The 16,645-nt window shown below is 45.9% G+C and overlaps 34 non-coding genes and 3 pseudogenes across 34 annotated transcripts; 3 read left to right on the plus strand and 34 right to left on the minus strand.

The window, feature by feature from the left end:
* Positions 1-99, minus strand: LOC120109653 (annotated as a pseudogene; the record flags this gene model as incomplete).
* Positions 100-345: 246 nt separating this feature from the next.
* Positions 346-464, minus strand: LOC120109666. The gene has a single exon (XR_005510470.1). It is a non-coding gene; the product is annotated as a 5S ribosomal RNA (ribosomal RNA).
* A 247-nt stretch (positions 465-711) lies between these two features.
* LOC120109689 lies at positions 712-830 on the minus strand. The gene has a single exon (XR_005510497.1). It is a non-coding gene; the product is annotated as a 5S ribosomal RNA (ribosomal RNA).
* A 245-nt stretch (positions 831-1,075) lies between these two features.
* On the minus strand, positions 1,076-1,194 carry LOC120109673. Its single transcript, XR_005510478.1, has one exon. It is a non-coding gene; the product is annotated as a 5S ribosomal RNA (ribosomal RNA).
* A 247-nt stretch (positions 1,195-1,441) lies between these two features.
* LOC120109690 lies at positions 1,442-1,560 on the minus strand. Its single transcript, XR_005510498.1, has one exon. It is a non-coding gene; the product is annotated as a 5S ribosomal RNA (ribosomal RNA).
* Positions 1,561-1,807: 247 nt separating this feature from the next.
* LOC120109691 lies at positions 1,808-1,926 on the minus strand. Its single transcript, XR_005510499.1, has one exon. It is a non-coding gene; the product is annotated as a 5S ribosomal RNA (ribosomal RNA).
* A 246-nt stretch (positions 1,927-2,172) lies between these two features.
* Positions 2,173-2,291, minus strand: LOC120109688. Its single transcript, XR_005510496.1, has one exon. It is a non-coding gene; the product is annotated as a 5S ribosomal RNA (ribosomal RNA).
* A 245-nt stretch (positions 2,292-2,536) lies between these two features.
* LOC120109667 lies at positions 2,537-2,655 on the minus strand. The gene has a single exon (XR_005510471.1). It is a non-coding gene; the product is annotated as a 5S ribosomal RNA (ribosomal RNA).
* A 247-nt stretch (positions 2,656-2,902) lies between these two features.
* On the minus strand, positions 2,903-3,021 carry LOC120109692. The gene has a single exon (XR_005510500.1). It is a non-coding gene; the product is annotated as a 5S ribosomal RNA (ribosomal RNA).
* Positions 3,022-3,265: 244 nt separating this feature from the next.
* LOC120109668 lies at positions 3,266-3,384 on the minus strand. The gene has a single exon (XR_005510472.1). It is a non-coding gene; the product is annotated as a 5S ribosomal RNA (ribosomal RNA).
* A 247-nt stretch (positions 3,385-3,631) lies between these two features.
* LOC120109693 lies at positions 3,632-3,750 on the minus strand. Its single transcript, XR_005510501.1, has one exon. It is a non-coding gene; the product is annotated as a 5S ribosomal RNA (ribosomal RNA).
* Positions 3,751-3,996: 246 nt separating this feature from the next.
* On the minus strand, positions 3,997-4,115 carry LOC120109669. The gene has a single exon (XR_005510473.1). It is a non-coding gene; the product is annotated as a 5S ribosomal RNA (ribosomal RNA).
* A 246-nt stretch (positions 4,116-4,361) lies between these two features.
* On the minus strand, positions 4,362-4,480 carry LOC120109694. The gene has a single exon (XR_005510502.1). It is a non-coding gene; the product is annotated as a 5S ribosomal RNA (ribosomal RNA).
* A 247-nt stretch (positions 4,481-4,727) lies between these two features.
* LOC120109680 lies at positions 4,728-4,846 on the minus strand. Its single transcript, XR_005510486.1, has one exon. It is a non-coding gene; the product is annotated as a 5S ribosomal RNA (ribosomal RNA).
* Positions 4,847-5,094: 248 nt separating this feature from the next.
* On the minus strand, positions 5,095-5,213 carry LOC120109695. Its single transcript, XR_005510504.1, has one exon. It is a non-coding gene; the product is annotated as a 5S ribosomal RNA (ribosomal RNA).
* A 243-nt stretch (positions 5,214-5,456) lies between these two features.
* Positions 5,457-5,575, minus strand: LOC120109674. The gene has a single exon (XR_005510479.1). It is a non-coding gene; the product is annotated as a 5S ribosomal RNA (ribosomal RNA).
* A 247-nt stretch (positions 5,576-5,822) lies between these two features.
* LOC120109650 lies at positions 5,823-5,941 on the minus strand (annotated as a pseudogene).
* A 244-nt stretch (positions 5,942-6,185) lies between these two features.
* LOC120109670 lies at positions 6,186-6,304 on the minus strand. Its single transcript, XR_005510474.1, has one exon. It is a non-coding gene; the product is annotated as a 5S ribosomal RNA (ribosomal RNA).
* Positions 6,305-6,551: 247 nt separating this feature from the next.
* On the minus strand, positions 6,552-6,670 carry LOC120109697. Its single transcript, XR_005510506.1, has one exon. It is a non-coding gene; the product is annotated as a 5S ribosomal RNA (ribosomal RNA).
* A 246-nt stretch (positions 6,671-6,916) lies between these two features.
* On the minus strand, positions 6,917-7,034 carry LOC120109682. The gene has a single exon (XR_005510489.1). It is a non-coding gene; the product is annotated as a 5S ribosomal RNA (ribosomal RNA).
* A 247-nt stretch (positions 7,035-7,281) lies between these two features.
* Positions 7,282-7,400, minus strand: LOC120109698. Its single transcript, XR_005510507.1, has one exon. It is a non-coding gene; the product is annotated as a 5S ribosomal RNA (ribosomal RNA).
* Positions 7,401-7,647: 247 nt separating this feature from the next.
* LOC120109644 lies at positions 7,648-7,766 on the minus strand. The gene has a single exon (XR_005510451.1). It is a non-coding gene; the product is annotated as a 5S ribosomal RNA (ribosomal RNA).
* Positions 7,767-8,013: 247 nt separating this feature from the next.
* LOC120109646 lies at positions 8,014-8,132 on the minus strand. Its single transcript, XR_005510453.1, has one exon. It is a non-coding gene; the product is annotated as a 5S ribosomal RNA (ribosomal RNA).
* Positions 8,133-8,378: 246 nt separating this feature from the next.
* On the minus strand, positions 8,379-8,497 carry LOC120109671. The gene has a single exon (XR_005510476.1). It is a non-coding gene; the product is annotated as a 5S ribosomal RNA (ribosomal RNA).
* Positions 8,498-8,745: 248 nt separating this feature from the next.
* LOC120109699 lies at positions 8,746-8,864 on the minus strand. The gene has a single exon (XR_005510508.1). It is a non-coding gene; the product is annotated as a 5S ribosomal RNA (ribosomal RNA).
* Positions 8,865-9,110: 246 nt separating this feature from the next.
* LOC120109681 lies at positions 9,111-9,229 on the minus strand. Its single transcript, XR_005510488.1, has one exon. It is a non-coding gene; the product is annotated as a 5S ribosomal RNA (ribosomal RNA).
* A 247-nt stretch (positions 9,230-9,476) lies between these two features.
* LOC120109651 lies at positions 9,477-9,595 on the minus strand (annotated as a pseudogene).
* A 247-nt stretch (positions 9,596-9,842) lies between these two features.
* LOC120109645 lies at positions 9,843-9,961 on the minus strand. Its single transcript, XR_005510452.1, has one exon. It is a non-coding gene; the product is annotated as a 5S ribosomal RNA (ribosomal RNA).
* Positions 9,962-10,208: 247 nt separating this feature from the next.
* On the minus strand, positions 10,209-10,327 carry LOC120109647. The gene has a single exon (XR_005510454.1). It is a non-coding gene; the product is annotated as a 5S ribosomal RNA (ribosomal RNA).
* A 246-nt stretch (positions 10,328-10,573) lies between these two features.
* On the minus strand, positions 10,574-10,692 carry LOC120109672. Its single transcript, XR_005510477.1, has one exon. It is a non-coding gene; the product is annotated as a 5S ribosomal RNA (ribosomal RNA).
* Positions 10,693-10,939: 247 nt separating this feature from the next.
* On the minus strand, positions 10,940-11,058 carry LOC120109700. The gene has a single exon (XR_005510509.1). It is a non-coding gene; the product is annotated as a 5S ribosomal RNA (ribosomal RNA).
* Positions 11,059-11,304: 246 nt separating this feature from the next.
* LOC120109676 lies at positions 11,305-11,423 on the minus strand. The gene has a single exon (XR_005510482.1). It is a non-coding gene; the product is annotated as a 5S ribosomal RNA (ribosomal RNA).
* A 247-nt stretch (positions 11,424-11,670) lies between these two features.
* On the minus strand, positions 11,671-11,789 carry LOC120109701. The gene has a single exon (XR_005510510.1). It is a non-coding gene; the product is annotated as a 5S ribosomal RNA (ribosomal RNA).
* Positions 11,790-12,035: 246 nt separating this feature from the next.
* LOC120109677 lies at positions 12,036-12,154 on the minus strand. Its single transcript, XR_005510483.1, has one exon. It is a non-coding gene; the product is annotated as a 5S ribosomal RNA (ribosomal RNA).
* A 3,586-nt stretch (positions 12,155-15,740) lies between these two features.
* Positions 15,741-15,859, plus strand: LOC120109659. The gene has a single exon (XR_005510461.1). It is a non-coding gene; the product is annotated as a 5S ribosomal RNA (ribosomal RNA).
* Positions 15,860-16,104: 245 nt separating this feature from the next.
* Positions 16,105-16,223, plus strand: LOC120109643. The gene has a single exon (XR_005510450.1). It is a non-coding gene; the product is annotated as a 5S ribosomal RNA (ribosomal RNA).
* Positions 16,224-16,470: 247 nt separating this feature from the next.
* LOC120109675 lies at positions 16,471-16,589 on the plus strand. The gene has a single exon (XR_005510480.1). It is a non-coding gene; the product is annotated as a 5S ribosomal RNA (ribosomal RNA).
* Positions 16,590-16,645: the final 56 nt, after the last annotated feature.

Below are 16,645 nucleotides of genomic sequence, written 5' to 3' on the forward strand. Positions count from 1 at the left end.
CCCATGGGTTCACCCATCCTAGTACTAGTCTCGCCCAAGCACGCTTAACTGTGGAGTTCTAATGGGATCCGATGCATTAGTGCTGGTATGATCGTACCCTTGACATACCCTTCGAAACTCCCTTTTATAACAAAGCAGCAGATCTTGACAGCCCGGGACATTCGCGCCGCCGGGACCGTTCTGGGGCAGGATTCAACGCGCTGGTCCCACTATGCTGCATGGGACCGCCAGTATCTAGACTCAGTTTATTTTCCGTGAAAAAAATTATCCGGAGCGGAAAAGCCAAAAGCCGAAAAATTAAAAATAAATATTATCAAAAAATAAAAAAGCGGGCAAAAAAATAAAAAGGTGCAACACGAGGACTTCCAAGGGGGTCACCCATCCTAGTACAACTCTCGCCCAAGCACGCTTAACTGCGGAGTTCTGATGGGATCCGGTAAGTTAGTGCTGGTATGATCGCACCCATGACATACTTTTCGAAACTCCCTTTTATAACAAAGCAACAGACCTTGACGGTCTGGGACATTCGCGCCGCCGGGGCCGTTCTGGTATAAGATTCAACGCGCTGGTCCCGCTATGCTGCATTGCAACTCCAGTATCCGGACTCAGTTTATTTTCGGAGGAAAAAAATTATCCGGAGCGGAAAAGCAAAAAGCCGAAAAATTAAAAACAAATACTATCAAAAAATAAAAAAGCGGGCAAAAAATAAAATGGGTGCAACACGAGGGCTTCCCATGGGTTCACCCATCCTAGTACTAGTCTCGCCCAAGCACGCTTAACTGTGGAGTTCTAATGGGATCCGATGCATTAGTGCTGGTATGATCGTACCCTTGACATACCCTTCGAAACTCCCTTTTATAACAAAGCAGCAGACCTTGACAGCCCGGGACATTCGCACCGCCGGGGCCGTTCTCGCGCAGGATTCAACGCGCTGGTCCCGCTATGCTGCATGGCACCGCTAGTCTCCGGACTCAGTTTATTTTCGTGAAAAAAAATTATCCGGAGCGGAAAAGCCAAAAGCCGAAAAATTAAAAATAAATATTATCAAAAAATAAAAAAGTGGGCAAAAAATAAAAAGGTGCAACACGAGGACTTCCAAGGGGGTCACCCATCCTAGTACGACTCTCGCCCAAGCACGCTTAACTGCGGAGTTCTGATGGGATCCGGTAAGTTAGTGCTGGTATGATCGCACCCATGACATACTTTTCGAAACTCCCTTTTATAACAAAGCAGCAGACCTTGACGACCTGGGACATTCGCGCCGCCGGAGCCGTTCTGGCGTAGGATTCAACGCGCTGGTCCCGCTATGCTGCATGGCAACTTCAGTATCCGGACTCAGTTTATTTTCGGAGGAAAAAAATTATCCGGAGCGGAAAAGCAAAAAGCCGAAAAATTAAAAACAAATACTATCAAAAAATAAAAAAGCGGGCAAAAAATAAAATGGGTGCAACACGAGGGCTTCCCATGGGTTCACCCATCCTAGTACTAGTCTCGCCCAAGCACGCTTAACTGTGGAGTTCTAATGGGATCCGATGCATTAGTGCTGGTATGATCGTACCCTTGACATACCCTTCGAAACTCCCTTTTATAACAAAGCAGCAGACCTTGACAGCCCGGGACATTCGCGCCGCCGGGGCCGTTCTGGCGCAGGATTCAACGCGCTGGTCCCGCTATGCTGCATGGCAACTCCAGTATCCGGACTCAGTTTATTTTCGGAGGAAAAAAATTATCCGGAGCGGAAAAGCAAAAAGCCGAAAAATTAAAAACAAATACTATCAAAAAATAAAAAAGCGGGCAAAAAATAAAATGGGTGCAACACGAGGGCTTCCCATGGGTTCACCCATCCTAGTACTAGTCTCGCCCAAGCACGCTTAACTGTGGAGTTCTAATGGGATCCGATGCATTAGTGCTGGTATGATCGTACCCTTGACATACCCTTCGAAACTCCCTTTTATAACAAAGCAGCAGACCTTGACAGCCTGGGACATTCGCGCCGCCGGGGCCGTTCTGGCGCAGGATTCAACGCGCTGGTCCCGCTATGCTGCATGGCACCGCCAGTCTCCGGACTCAGTTTATTTTCGGAGGAAAAAAATTATCCAGAGCGGAAAAGCAAAAACCAAAAATTAAAAACAAATATTATCAAAAAATAAAAAAGCGGGCAAAAAATAAAATAGGGTGCAACACGAGGACTTCCCATGGGTTCACCCATCCTAGTACTAGTCTCGCCCAAGCACGCTTAACTGTGGAGTTCTAATGGGATCCGATGCATTAGTGCTGGTATGATCGTACCCTTGACATACCCTTCGAAACTCCCTTTTATAACAAAGCAGCAGATCTTGACAGCCCGGGACATTCGCGCCGCCGGGACCGTTCTGGGGCAGGATTCAACGCGCTGGTCCCACTATGCTGCATGGGACCGCCAGTATCTAGACTCAGTTTATTTTCCGTGAAAAAAATTATCCGGAGCGGAAAAGCCAAAAGCCGAAAAATTAAAAATAAATATTATCAAAAAATAAAAAAGCGGGCGAAAAATAAAAAGGTGCAACACGAGGACTTCCAAGGGGGTCACCCATCCTAGTACAACTCTCGCCCAAGCACGCTTAACTGCGGAGTTCTGATGGGATCCGGTAAGTTAGTGCTGGTATGATCGCACCCATGACATACTTTTCGAAACTCCCTTTTATAACAAAGCAACAGACCTTGACGGTCTGGGACATTCGCGCCGCCGGGGCCGTTCTGGTATAAGATTCAACGCGCTGGTCCCGCTATGCTGCATTGCAACTCCAGTATCCGGACTCAGTTTATTTTCGGAGGAAAAAAATTATCCGGAGCGGAAAAGCAAAAAGCCGAAAAATTAAAAACAAATACTATCAAAAAATAAAAAAGCGGGCAAAAAATAAAATGGGTGCAACACGAGGGCTTCCCATGGGTTCACCCATCCTAGTACTAGTCTCGCCCAAGCACGCTTAACTGTGGAGTTCTAATGGGATCCGATGCATTAGTGCTGGTATGATCGTACCCTTGACATACCCTTCGAAACTCCCTTTTATAACAAAGCAGCAGACCTTGACAGCCCGGGACATTCGCACCGCCGGGGCCGTTCTGGCGCAGGATTCAACGCGCTGGTCCCGCTATGCTGCATGGCACCGCTAGTCTCCGGACTCAGTTTATTTTCGTGAAAAAAATTATCCGGAGCGGAAAAGCCAAAAGCCGAAAAATTAAAAATAAATATTATCAAAAAATAAAAAAGCGGGCAAAAAATAAAAAGGTGCAACACGAGGACTTCCAAGGGGGTCACCCATCCTAGTACAACTCTCGCCCAAGCACGCTTAACTGCGGAGTTCTGATGGGATCCGGTAAGTTAGTGCTGGTATGATCGCACCCATGACATACTTTTCGAAACTCCCTTTTATAACAAAGCAGCAGACCTTGACAGCCTGGGACATTCGCGCCGCCGGGGCCGTTCTGGCGCAGGATTCAACGCGCTGGTCCCGCTATGCTGCATGGCAACTCCAGTATCCGGACTCAGTTTATTTTCGGAGGAAAAAAATTATCCGGAGCGGAAAAGCAAAAAGCCGAAAAATTAAAAACAAATACTATCAAAAAATAAAAAAGCGGGCAAAAAATAAAATGGGTGCAACACGAGGGCTTCCCATGGGTTCACCCATCCTAGTACTAGTCTCGCCCAAGCACGCTTAACTGTGGAGTTCTAATGGGATCCGATGCATTAGTGCTGGTATGATCGTACCCTTGACATACCCTTCGAAACTCCCTTTTATAACAAAGCAGCAGACCTTGACAGCCCGGGACATTCGCGCCGCCGGGACCGTTCTGGCGCAGGATTCAACGCGCTGGTCCCACTATGCTGCATGGCACCGCCAGTATCTAGACTCAGTTTATTTTCCATGAAAAAAATTATCCGGAGCGGAAAAGCCAAAAGCCGAAAAATTAAAAATAAATATTATCAAAAAATAAAAAAGCGGGCAAAAAAATAAAAAGGTGCAACACGAGGACTTCCAAGGGGGTCACCCATCCTAGTACAACTCTCGCCCAAGCACGCTTAACTGCGGAGTTCTGATGGGATCCGGTAAGTTAGTGCTGGTATGATCGCACCCATGACATACTTTTCGAAACTCCCTTTTATAACAAAGCAACAGACCTTGACGGTCTGGGACATTCGCGCCGCCGGGGCCGTTCTGGTATAAGATTCATCGCGCTGGTCCCGCTATGCTGCATTGCACCGCCAGTCTCCGGACTCAGTTTATTTTCGGAGGAAAAAAATTATCCGGAGCGGAAAAGCAAAAAGCCGAAAAATTAAAACAAATACTATCGAAAAATAAAAAAGCGGGCAAAAAATAAAATGGGTGCAACACGAGGGCTTCCCATGGGTTCACCCATCCTAGTACTAGTCTCGCCCAAGCACGCTTAACTGTGGAGTTCTAATGGGATCCGATGCATTAGTGCTGGTATGATCGTACCCTTGACATACCCTTCGAAACTCCCTTTTATAACAAAGCAGCAGACCTTGACAGCCCAGGACATTCGCACCGCCGGGGCCGTTCTGGCGCAGGATTCAACGCGCTGGTCCCGCTATGCTGTATGGCACCGCTAGTCTCCGGACTCAGTTTATTTTTTGTGAAAAAAAATTATCCGGAGCGGAAAAGCCAAAAGCCGAAAAATTAAAAATAAATATTATCAAAAAATTAAAAAGTGGGCAAAAAAATAAAAAGGTGCAACACGAGGACTTCCAAGGGGGTCACCCAACCTAGTACAACTCTCGCCCAAGCACGCTTAACTGCGGAGTTCTGATGGGATCCGGTAAGTTAGTGCTGGTATGATCGCACCCATGACATACTTTTCGAAACTCCCTTTTATTACAAAGCAACAGACCTTGACGGTCTGGGACATTCGCGCCGCCGGGGCCGTTCTGGTATAAGATTCAACGCGCTGGTCCCGCTATGCTGCATTGCAACTCCAGTATCCGGACTCAGTTTATTTTCGGAGGAAAAAAATTATCCGGAGCGGAAAAGCAAAAAGCCGAAAAAATTAAAAACAAATACTATCAAAAAATAAAAAAGCGGGCAAAAAATAAAATGGGTGCAACACGAGGGCTTCCCATGGGTTCACCCATCCTAGTACTAGTCTCGCCCAAGCACGCTTAACTGTGGAGTTCTAATGGGATCCGATGCATTAGTGCTGGTATGATCGTACCCTTGACATACCCTTCGAAACTCCCTTTTATAACAAAGCAGCAGACCTTGACAGCCCGGGACATTCGCACCGCCGGGGCCGTTCTGGCGCAGGATTCAACGCGCTGGTCCCGCTATGCTGCATGGCACCGCAGTATCCGGACTCAGTTTATTTTCGTGAAAAAAATTATCCGGAGCGGAAAAGCCAAAAGCCGAAAAATTAAAAATAAATATTATCAAAAAATAAAAAAGCGGGCAAAAAATAAAAAGGTGCAACACGAGGACTTCCAAGGGGGTCACCCATCCTAGTACGACTCTCGCCCAAGCACGCTTAACTGCGGAGTTCTGATGGGATCCGGTAAGTTAGTGCTGGTATGATCGCACCCATGACATACTTTTCGAAACTCCCTTTTATAACAAAGCAGCAGACCTTGACGACCTGGGACATTCGCGCCGCCGGGGCCGTTCTGGCGTAGGATTCAACGCGCTGGTCCCGCTATGCTGCATGGCAACTTCAGTCTCCGGACTCAGTTTATTTTCGGAGGAAAAAAATTATCCGGAGCGGAAAAGCAAAAAGCCGAAAAATTAAAAACAAATACTATCAAAAAATAAAAAAGCGGGCAAAAAATAAAATGGGTGCAACACGAGGGCTTCCCATGGGTTCACCGATCCTAGTACTAGTCTCGCCCAAGCACGCTTAACTGTGGAGTTCTAATGGGATCCGATGCATTAGTGCTGGTATGATCGTACCCTTGACATACCCTTCGAAACTCCCTTTTATAACAAAGCAGCAGATCTTGACAGCCCGGGACATTCGCGCCGCCGGGACCGTTCTGGGGCAGGATTCAACGCGCTGGTCCCACTATGCTGCATGGGACCGCCAGTATCTAGACTCAGTTTATTTTCCGTGAAAAAAATTATCCGAGCGGAAAAGCCAAAAGCCGAAAAATTAAAAATAAATATTATCAAAAAATAAAAAAGCGGGCAAAAAATAAAAAGGTGCAACACGAGGACTTCCAAGGGGGTCACCCATCCTAGTACAACTCTCGCCCAAGCACGCTTAACTGCGGAGTTCTGATGGGATCCGGTAAGTTAGTGCTGGTATGATCGCACCCATGACATACTTTTCGAAACTCCCTTTTATAACAAAGCAGCAGACCTTGACGACCTGGGACATTCGCGCCGCCGGGGCCGTTCTGGCGTAGGATTCAACGCGCTGGTCCCGCTATGCTGCATGGCACCGCCAGTCTCCGGACTCAGTTTATTTTCGGAGGAAAAAAATTATCCGGAGCGGAAAAGCAAAAAGCCGAAAAATTAAAAACAAATACTATCGAAAAATAAAAAAGCGGGCAAAAAATAAAATGGGTGCAACACGAGGGCTTCCCATGGGTTCACCCATCCTAGTACTAGTCTCGCCCAAGCACGCTTAACTGTGGAGTTCTAATGGGATCCGATGCATTAGTGCTGGTATGATCGTACCCTTGACATACCCTTCGAAACTCCCTTTTATAACAAAGCAGCAGACCTTGACAGCCCGGGACATTCGCGCCGCCGGGGCCGTTCTGGCGCAGGATTCAACGCGCTGGTCCCGCTATGCTGCATGGCACCGCCAGTCTCCGGACTCAGTTTATTTTTCGTGAAAAAAATTATCCGGAGCGGAAAAGCCAAAAGCCGAAAAATTAAAAATAAATATTATCAAAAAATAAAAAAGCGGGCAAAAAAATAAAAAGGTGCAACACGAGGACTTCCAAGGGGGTCACCCATCCTAGTACACTCTCGCCCAAGCACGCTTAACTGCGGAGTTCTGATGGGATCCGGTAAGTTAGTGCTGGTATGATCGCACCCATGACATACCTTTCGAAACTTCCTTTTATAACAAAGCAGCAGACCTTGACAGCCCCGGACATTCGCGCCGCCGGGGCCGTTCTGATATAAGATTCAACGCGCTGGTCCCGCTATGCTGCATTGCAACTCCAGTATCCGGACTCAGTTTATTTTCGGAGGAAAAAAATTATCCGGAGCGGAAAAGCAAAAAGCCGAAAAATTAAAAACAAATACTATCAAAAAATAAAAAAGCGGGCAAAAAATAAAATGGGTGCAACACGAGGGCTTCCCATGGGTTCACCCATCCTAGTACTAGTCTCGCCCAAGCACGCTTAACTGTGGAGTTCTAATGGGATCCGATGCATTAGTGCTGGTATGATCGTACCCTTGACATACCCTTCGAAACTCCCTTTTATAACAAAGCAGCAGACCTTGACAGCCCGGGACATTCGCACCGCCGGGGCCGTTCTGGCGTAGGATTCAACGCGCTGGTCCCGCTATGCTGCATGGCAACTTCAGTATCCGGACTCAGTTTATTTTCGGAGGAAAAAAATTATCCGGAGCGGAAAAGCAAAAAGCCAAAAAATTAAAAACAAATACTATCAAAAAATAAAAAAGCGGGCAAAAAATAAAATGGGTGCAACACGAGGGCTTCCCATGGGTTCACCCATCCTAGTACTAGTCTCGCCCAAGCACGCTTAACTGTGGAGTTCTAATGGGATCCGATGCCTTAGTGCTGGTATGATCGTACCCTTGACATACCCTTCGAAACTCCCTTTTATAACAAAGCAGCAGACCTTGACAGCCTGGGACATTCGCGCCGCCGGGGCCGTTCTGGCGCAGGATTCAACGCGCTGGTCCCGCTATGCTGCATGGCACCGCCAGTCTCCGGACTCAGTTTATTTTCGGAGGAAAAAAATTATCCAGAGCGGAAAAGCAAAAAACCAAAAAATTAAAAACAAATATTATCAAAAAATAAAAAAGCGGGCAAAAAATAAAATAGGTGCAACACGAGGACTTCCCATGGGTTCACCCATCCTAGTACTAGTCTCGCCCAAGCACGCTTAACTGTGGAGTTCTAATGGGATCCGATGCATTAGTGCTGGTATGATCGTACCCTTGACATACCCTTCGAAACTCCCTTTTATAACAAAGCAGCAGATCTTGACAGCCCGGGACATTCGCGCCGCCGGGACCGTTCTGGGGCAGGATTCAACGCGCTGGTCCCACTATGCTGCATGGGACCGCCAGTATCTAGACTCAGTTTATTTTCCGTGAAAAAAATTATCCGGAGCGGAAAAGCCAAAAGCCGAAAAATTAAAAATAAATATTATCAAAAAATAAAAAAGCGGGCAAAAAAATAAAAAGGTGCAACACGAGGACTTCCAAGGGGGTCACCCATCCTAGTACAACTCTCGCCCAAGCACGCTTAACTGCGGAGTTCTGATGGGATCCGGTAAGTTAGTGCTGGTATGATCGCACCCATGACATACTTTTCGAAACTCCCTTTTATAACAAAGCAACAGACCTTGACGGTCTGGGACATTCGCGCCGCCGGGGCCGTTCTGGTATAAGATTCAACGCGCTGGTCCCGCTATGCTGCATTGCAACCGCCAGTCTCCGGACTCAGTTTATTTTCGGAGGAAAAAAATTATCCGGAGCGGAAAAGCAAAAAGCCGAAAAATTAAAAACAAATACTATCAAAAAATAAAAAAGCGGGCAAAAAATAAAATGGGTGCAACACGAGGGCTTCCCATGGGTTCACCCATCCTAGTACTAGTCTCGCCCAAGCACGCTTAACTGTGGAGTTCTAATGGGATCCGATGCATTAGTGCTGGTATGATCGTACCCTTGACATACCCTTCGAAACTCCCTTTTATAACAAAGCAGCAGACCTTGACAGCCCGGGACATTCGCACCGCCGGGGCCGTTCTGGCGCAGGATTCAACGCGCTGGTCCCGCTATGCTGCATGGCACCGCTAGTCTCCGGACTCAGTTTATTTTTCGTGAAAAAAAATTATCCGGAGCGGAAAAGCCAAAAGCCGAAAAATTAAAAATAAATATTATCAAAAAATAAAAAAGTGGGCAAAAAATAAAAAGGTGCAACACGAGGACTTCCAAGGGGGTCACCCAACCTAGTACAACTCTCGCCCAAGCACGCTTAACTGCGGAGTTCTGATGGGATCCGGTAAGTTAGTGCTGGTATGATCGCACCCATGACATACTTTTCGAAACTCCCTTTTATTACAAAGCAACAGACCTTGACGGTCTGGGACATTCGCACCGCCGGGGCCGTTCTGGTATAAGATTCAACGCGCTGGTCCCGCTATGCTGCATTGCAACTCCAGTATCCGAACTCAGTTTATTTTCGGAGGAAAAAAATTATCCGGAGCGGAAAAGCAAAAAGCCAAAAAATTAAAAACAAATACTATCAAAAAATAAAAAAGCGGGCAAAAAATAAAATGGGTGCAACACGAGGGCTTCCCATGGGTTCACCCATCCTAGTACTAGTCTCGCCCAAGCACGCTTAACTGTGGAGTTCTAATGGGATCCGATACATTAGATCTGGTATGATCGTACCCTTGACATACCCTTCGAAACTCCCTTTTATAACAAAGCAGCAGACCTTGACAGCCCGGGACATTCGCACCGCCGGGGCCGTTCTGGCGTAGGATTCAACGCGCTGGTCCCGCTATGCTGCATGGCAACTTCAGTATCCGGACTCAGTTTATTTTCGGAGGAAAAAAATTATCCGGAGCGGAAAAGCAAAAAGCCAAAAAATTAAAAACAAATACTATCAAAAAATAAAAAAGCGGGCAAAAAATAAAATGGGTGCAACACGAGGGCTTCCCATGGGTTCACCCATCCTAGTACTAGTCTCGCCCAAGCACGCTTAACTGTGGAGTTCTAATGGGATCCGATGCCTTAGTGCTGGTATGATCGTACCCTTGACATACCCTTCGAAACTCCCTTTTATAACAAAGCAGCAGACCTTGACAGCCTGGGACATTCGCGCCGCCGGGGCCGTTCTGGCGCAGGATTCAACGCGCTGGTCCCGCTATGCTGCATGGCACCGCCAGTCTCCGGACTCAGTTTATTTTCGGAGGAAAAAAATTATCCAGAGCGGAAAAGCAAAAAACCAAAAAATTAAAAACAAATATTATCAAAAAATAAAAAAGCGGGCAAAAAATAAAATAGGTGCAACACGAGGACTTCCCATGGGTTCACCCATCCTAGTACTAGTCTCGCCCAAGCACGCTTAACTGTGGAGTTCTAATGGGATCCGATGCATTAGTGCTGGTATGATCGTACCCTTGACATACCCTTCGAAACTCCCTTTTATAACAAAGCAGCAGATCTTGACAGCCCGGGACATTCGCGCCGCCGGGACCGTTCTGGGGCAGGATTCAACGCGCTGGTCCCACTATGCTGCATGGGACCGCCAGTATCTAGACTCAGTTTATTTTCCGTGAAAAAAATTATCCGGAGCGGAAAAGCCAAAAGCCGAAAAATTAAAAATAAATATTATCAAAAAATAAAAAAGCGGGCAAAAAAATAAAAAGGTGCAACACGAGGACTTCCAAGGGGGTCACCCATCCTAGTACAACTCTCGCCCAAGCACGCTTAACTGCGGAGTTCTGATGGGATCCGGTAAGTTAGTGCTGGTATGATCGCACCCATAACATACTTTTCGAAACTCCCTTTTATAACAAAGCAACAGACCTTGACGGTCTGGGACATTCGCGCCGCCGGGGCCGTTCTGGTATAAGATTCATCGCGCTGGTCCCGCTATGCTGCATTGCACCGCCAGTCTCCGGACTCAGTTTATTTTCGGAGGAAAAAAATTATCCGGAGCGGAAAAGCAAAAAGCCGAAAAATTAAAAACAAATACTATCGAAAAATAAAAAAGCGGGCAAAAAATAAAATGGGTGCAACACGAGGGCTTCCCATGGGTTCACCCATCCTAGTACTAGTCTCGCCCAAGCACGCTTAACTGTGGAGTTCTAATGGGATCCGATGCATTAGTGCTGGTATGATCGTACCCTTGACATACCCTTCGAAACTCCCTTTTATAACAAAGCAGCAGACCTTGACAGCCCGGGACATTCGCACCGCCGGGGCCGTTCTGGCGCAGGATTCAACGCGCTGGTCCCGCTATGCTGCATGGCACCGCTAGTCTCCGGACTCAGTTTATTTTTCGTGAAAAAAAATTATCCGGAGCGGAAAAGCCAAAAGCCGAAAAATTAAAAATAAATATTATCAAAAAATAAAAAAGTGGGCAAAAAATAAAAAGGTGCAACACGAGGACTTCCAAGGGGGTCACCCATCCTAGTACGACTCTCGCCCAAGCACGCTTAACTGCGGAGTTCTGATGGGATCCGGTAAGTTAGTGCTGGTATGATCGCACCCATGACATACTTTTCGAAACTCCCTTTTATAACAAAGCAGCAGACCTTGACGACCTGGGACATTCGCGCCGCCGGAGCCATTCTGGCGTAGGATTCAACGCGCTGGTCCCGCTATGCTGCATGGCAACTTCAGTATCCGGACTCAGTTTATTTTCGGAGGAAAAAAATTATCCGGAGCGGAAAAGCAAAAAGCCGAAAAATTAAAAACAAATACTATCAAAAAATAAAAAAGCGGGCAAAAAATAAAATGGGTGCAACACGAGGGCTTCCCATGGGTTCACCCATCCTAGTACTAGTCTCGCCCAAGCACGCTTAACTGTGGAGTTCTAATGGGATCCGATGCATTAGTGCTGGTATGATCGTACCCTTGACATACCCTTCGAAACTCCCTTTTATAACAAAGCAGCAGACCTTGACAGCCCGGGACATTCGCGCCGCCGGGGCCGTTCTGGCGCAGGATTCAACGCGCTGGTCCCGCTATGCTGCATGGCACCGCTAGTCTCCGGACTCAGTTTATTTTTCGTGAAAAAAAATTATCCGGAGCGGAAAAGCCAAAAGCCGAAAAATTAAAAATAAATATTATCAAAAAATAAAAAAGTGGGCAAAAAATAAAAAGGTGCAACACGAGGACTTCCAAGGGGGTCACCCATCCTAGTACGACTCTCGCCCAAGCACGCTTAACTGCGGAGTTCTGATGGGATCCGGTAAGTTAGTGCTGGTATGATCGCACCCATGACATACTTTCGAAACTTCCTTTTATAACAAAGCAGCAGACCTTGACGACCTGGGACATTCGCGCCGTCGGAGCCGTTCTGGCGTAGGATTCTGATCGGTTATTTCAATTTCAAAAATAAACCACGCAATAGCACATATCCTGTAGGATAGTGATTATGGGTGTCGGTCCACAGGGATTGAAGAATAAACCGGGTATCTGTTGTTAAACCGGGTCACGTAACCAAAAACCAACTGCCGGTCTGAGCCCGCCAGAAACCCAATTCGATTTGTCGCCTCTTCTAGGTCGGGAAGGGCTGTCAGTCCATGCGAGTTTCCTGCTATTTTTCTTTTAAAAATAAATCAAAAAGAAGGATTTGCTAACTTGATTTAACTAAATTGAACTATAAGTACGGATTGGAATTTATCAGAGTAAACAGATCTAGGGTTTGGAATCCACCACATAGCATTGCATCAAGGATTGTGTTCTTAATTTTTGTCTTTTGGAGAGGCATGCAATTTTGGCTACAAGCCTTTTAAAATAAAAGCATAAAGTGTGTTAGGAAGATCCATCTTCGGTGTAGCATGAAGTGTCTACCTAAGTATGCTAATCTAGGATGCAGCACACTTCATCTTCCTAGGCATGGATCATCTTAGACTACTTTAGCAAACATGATTAGTAACTAGCATGCTCGAAATTTAAATATCATAAAGAAATATTTCATTGAAAATAAGAATTTAAACAAGCTCCAAAATAATAAAAAAAATAAGAACTACAATGCCCCTGATACATTGCTAGGGCTTCATCCAGCCCTAGACTAGACGTTTAGCCGAGCATGGTGGCCGGATGTCCTTCCATCTTCAAATGAAAGTCTTCCCCTCTCATTCTTCCCAAAATGCCACAAAATATTCTCTTTCCCCCCTTCTCTCTCCTTTTTTTTATTTCTTTTCTCTGGTTCGGCTCTCTTCTTCTCTTCACCGAAACAGGGTCTCCCCTATTTTTCCTCAACCGAGCTCCCCCCTTTCCAAGCCGATGGCCACCCTCTTTATACCCATTCTCCCCCTTGATGGATCCACTGAGAGCGCGCTGGAGATGCGGATGTGAGATCACGGGATGCCCGGACGCGGAGGAGGCTGGGATCACGGAGAGGAGCTGGGGATTCACGGTCTGATTGTTGATCCAACGCACGGCTCGGTTGGTGCGGGAGGAGGTCATTGAAGAGTGATCCATGGAAGGAGCCGATCTCGGCTGTGGTGGAAGCTGGGATCACGGAAAGAAGGCTGGGCTCTTGATGCGGCTCGGAACGCACGCGGTTGATGGCGGAGCTAGATCTCGGCTGCGGGCTGCGTCACCGGCGGAGGAAGAGGCGGAGATGCTGGGATTTTGACTGCTAGGAGTGGATCGTTGATCTCGGAGGAGAAGACGCGGGCTGTGATGGCGAAGGGGCTGGATCTCCGCTGCTGGGAAGAGTCGACCGCACGGGCACGGTGGGCACGCGGCTGATTGCGGTGGTGCTGATCGCTCCGAATGGCTGCTGTGCGGAGGCGGAGGCGGAGGCGCAGGCGGAGGAACGGGAGATTGGCCGCACCGCATGGAGGATTTCTTAGGCGACGCCATCTCGTGGCTGGAACGGAAGAATTGACGGGAATCTCGGCCGTGATGCACTGCAGGGGAGGGGGGGAAGAAGATAAACAGTGAACTCATTTGTTATCATATATTTTTTTTGTAACACTGTTCATATGAACAGTGTTTTCACGGGATACTGTTCATATGAACAGTATTTTCAGTGATTCTTCTCATTATTTTTTTTTTCTTGTTTTAAATTTATCAATTTTATATGAAGGCAGGTAATGAATTGGTTGGGAATTGACTTTGGGTTTGAGGTGGGTCATGATCGTTGATTTGTTTGAACTTACTCTCGAGACCAATGTCGTTTAAATTTAATTTTTGCTAAACTGCTTCAGACTGGACTCAACAAGGCTAAAAGCAGGACCGTGACTTAATAAGAGGGTTAATCAAATATTTTTCTATACAATTATAACTTTTAATCTAATCAAGACCAAAGCCCATTTAATTATAACCTTAGCCGGGTCAACACAATCTCCTTATATGTTTTTTTCTATAGTTTTCATGAAAGATTGCAATTAAGAGAGAGACAAGTTCAGAATCTAGTTTAAGAGAATAATTACCATATTTTAAACTTACTTCAATGTTTGTTCAATTTCATGGTAAAATATGTATTTATCAGTTTAAAAATATTGATAAGTGCTATGGAAAGGTAACTAAATTATAAATTATTAAGCACTTATCACACCCCCAAACCTATATTTTGCTAGTCCTCGAGCAAAATAAAATTAAAGAAAAGCTCTAACTCACTTTCGCAGGCATCGCGATTGCATTTACTATATGCAACAAGGCTTTAAACCCCTAGGTTATCCTAGTGGACGAGTTATAGTCTCGTGAGGGTTTCCAGTGAAGATACCCACAAACTTCAATATCATTTATTGTTATGATTAATTTGTTGTTGTTGTTGTTGTTGTTTTTTTTTTATTTGATTGATGAAACTTCAAATTCCAAGTGCATACTAGCTCGAAAAAAAAACTTTTTTTTAATTAAAATCTAATTTAAGATACATAAATGATAAGAATTTCAAAGCACACACGGTTTTATTTACTAAGTCAGCCCAAATTCTAGATTAGTATGCAATCTAAGTTAAAGTCATTAAGTTTCTGTTTAGGGAGTTGTAAGACTTATTTATACTGGAGTGCTCGGTGAAATCTGGACCGTACACAAGCTAAGGGTTCGGATCTCCAAAATATTGTTAATACTAGTAGTTTCCAAGGATTGGTCGAAAAGACCTACTCACTGATTCAAAATCATCTTATCTGCAGGATTTCGAGAGTTGTGGTTGTTTACTTTAGTACCTCACGGGCTTTATCTGTAATATTCCAGTTTACTCGAATTTTTACAACGACGGCTTTCACACTATTGTCTTTTCGGTCAATACAACATTTTTTTTTCTTTTTTTTAAAGAAAGATATATAAATTGTGCACTTTTACTCTTGTGGTGATTTCTCCGTGTAACGAGCAATCAGTCGACAACTCTCACACCAGTTGGCATAAGGTGTCGGGCATCAAGACTCCCCTACGGATTTATGCTCGGAGTCCTCATCACAAGCCCACTTGATCTTTGACAATAGGTAGCCCTTTTCGATGTTCCTGACTAAATCCATTTTTATTGATGTTTTTTTTTTTTGGATTAGATAAGTATGATTCATCAGGGTCCAAGGTTGCTACCATACTCTCAACATAATGTCGAGCCTAGACCTTAGAAGAGTCGGCCAGTGTGTAGTGAAATTCCAAAGTATTAATTAGCTTACAACTCCCTAAGAGAGACTTAATAAAAAGAACTTAAATTTGTATTACTTCCTCTTCGGATAATTTTTTTCCCCCGAAAATAAACTGAGTCCGGAGACTGGCGGTGCCATGCCGCATAGCGGGACCAACGCGTTGAATGCTACGCCGGAACAGCCCGGCGGCGCGAATGTCTCGGGCTGTCGAGGTCTGCGGCTTTGTCATAAAAGGGAGTTTCGAAGGGCATGTCATGGGTGCGATCATACCAGCACTAATGCACCGGATTCCATCAGAACTCCGCAGTTAAGCGTGCTTGGGCGAGAGTAGTACTAGGATGAGTGACCCCCTGGGAAGTCCTCGTGTTGCACCCCTTTTATTTTTTGCCCGCTTTTTTATTTTTTGATAATATTTATTTTTAATTTTTCGGTCTTTTGGCTTTTCTCTCTGGATAATTTTTTTCTCAGAAAATAAACTGAGTCCGGAGACTGGCGGTGCCATGCCGCATAGCGGGACCAGCGCGTTGAATGCTTCGCCAGAACGGCCCGGCGGCGCGAATGTCTCGGGCTGTCGAGGTCTGCTGCTTTGTCATAAAAGGGAGTTTCGAAGGGCATGTCATGGGTGCGATCATACCAGCACTAATGCACCGGATCCCATCAGAACTCCGCAGTTAAGCGTGCTTGGGCGAGAGTAGTACTAGGATGGGTGACCCCCTGGGAAGTCCTCGTGTTGCACCCCTTTTATTTTTTGCCCGCTTTTTTATTTTTTGATAATATTTATTTTTAATTTTCCGGCTTTTGGCTTTTCCTCTTCGGATAATTTTTTTCCCCCGAAAATAAACTGAGTCCGGAGACTGGCGGTGCCATGCAGCATAGCGGGACCAGCGCGTTGAATCCTACGCCAGAACGGCCCCGGCGGCGCGAATGTCTCGGGCCATCGAGGTCTGCTGCTTTGTCATAAAAGGGAGTTTCGAAGGGCATGTCATGGGTGCGATCATACCGGCACTAATGCACCGGATCCCATCAGAACTCCGCAGTTAAGCGTGCTTGGGCGAGAGTAGTACTAGGATGGGTGACCCCCTGGGAAGTCCTCGTGTTGCACCCCTTTTATTTTTTGCCCGCTTTTTTATTTTTTGATAATATTTATTTTTAATTTTTCGG

This window comes from Phoenix dactylifera, unplaced genomic scaffold (assembly GCF_009389715.1).
Source record: "Phoenix dactylifera cultivar Barhee BC4 unplaced genomic scaffold, palm_55x_up_171113_PBpolish2nd_filt_p 002557F, whole genome shotgun sequence".
Taxonomy (NCBI): Eukaryota; Viridiplantae; Streptophyta; class Magnoliopsida; order Arecales; family Arecaceae; genus Phoenix; species Phoenix dactylifera.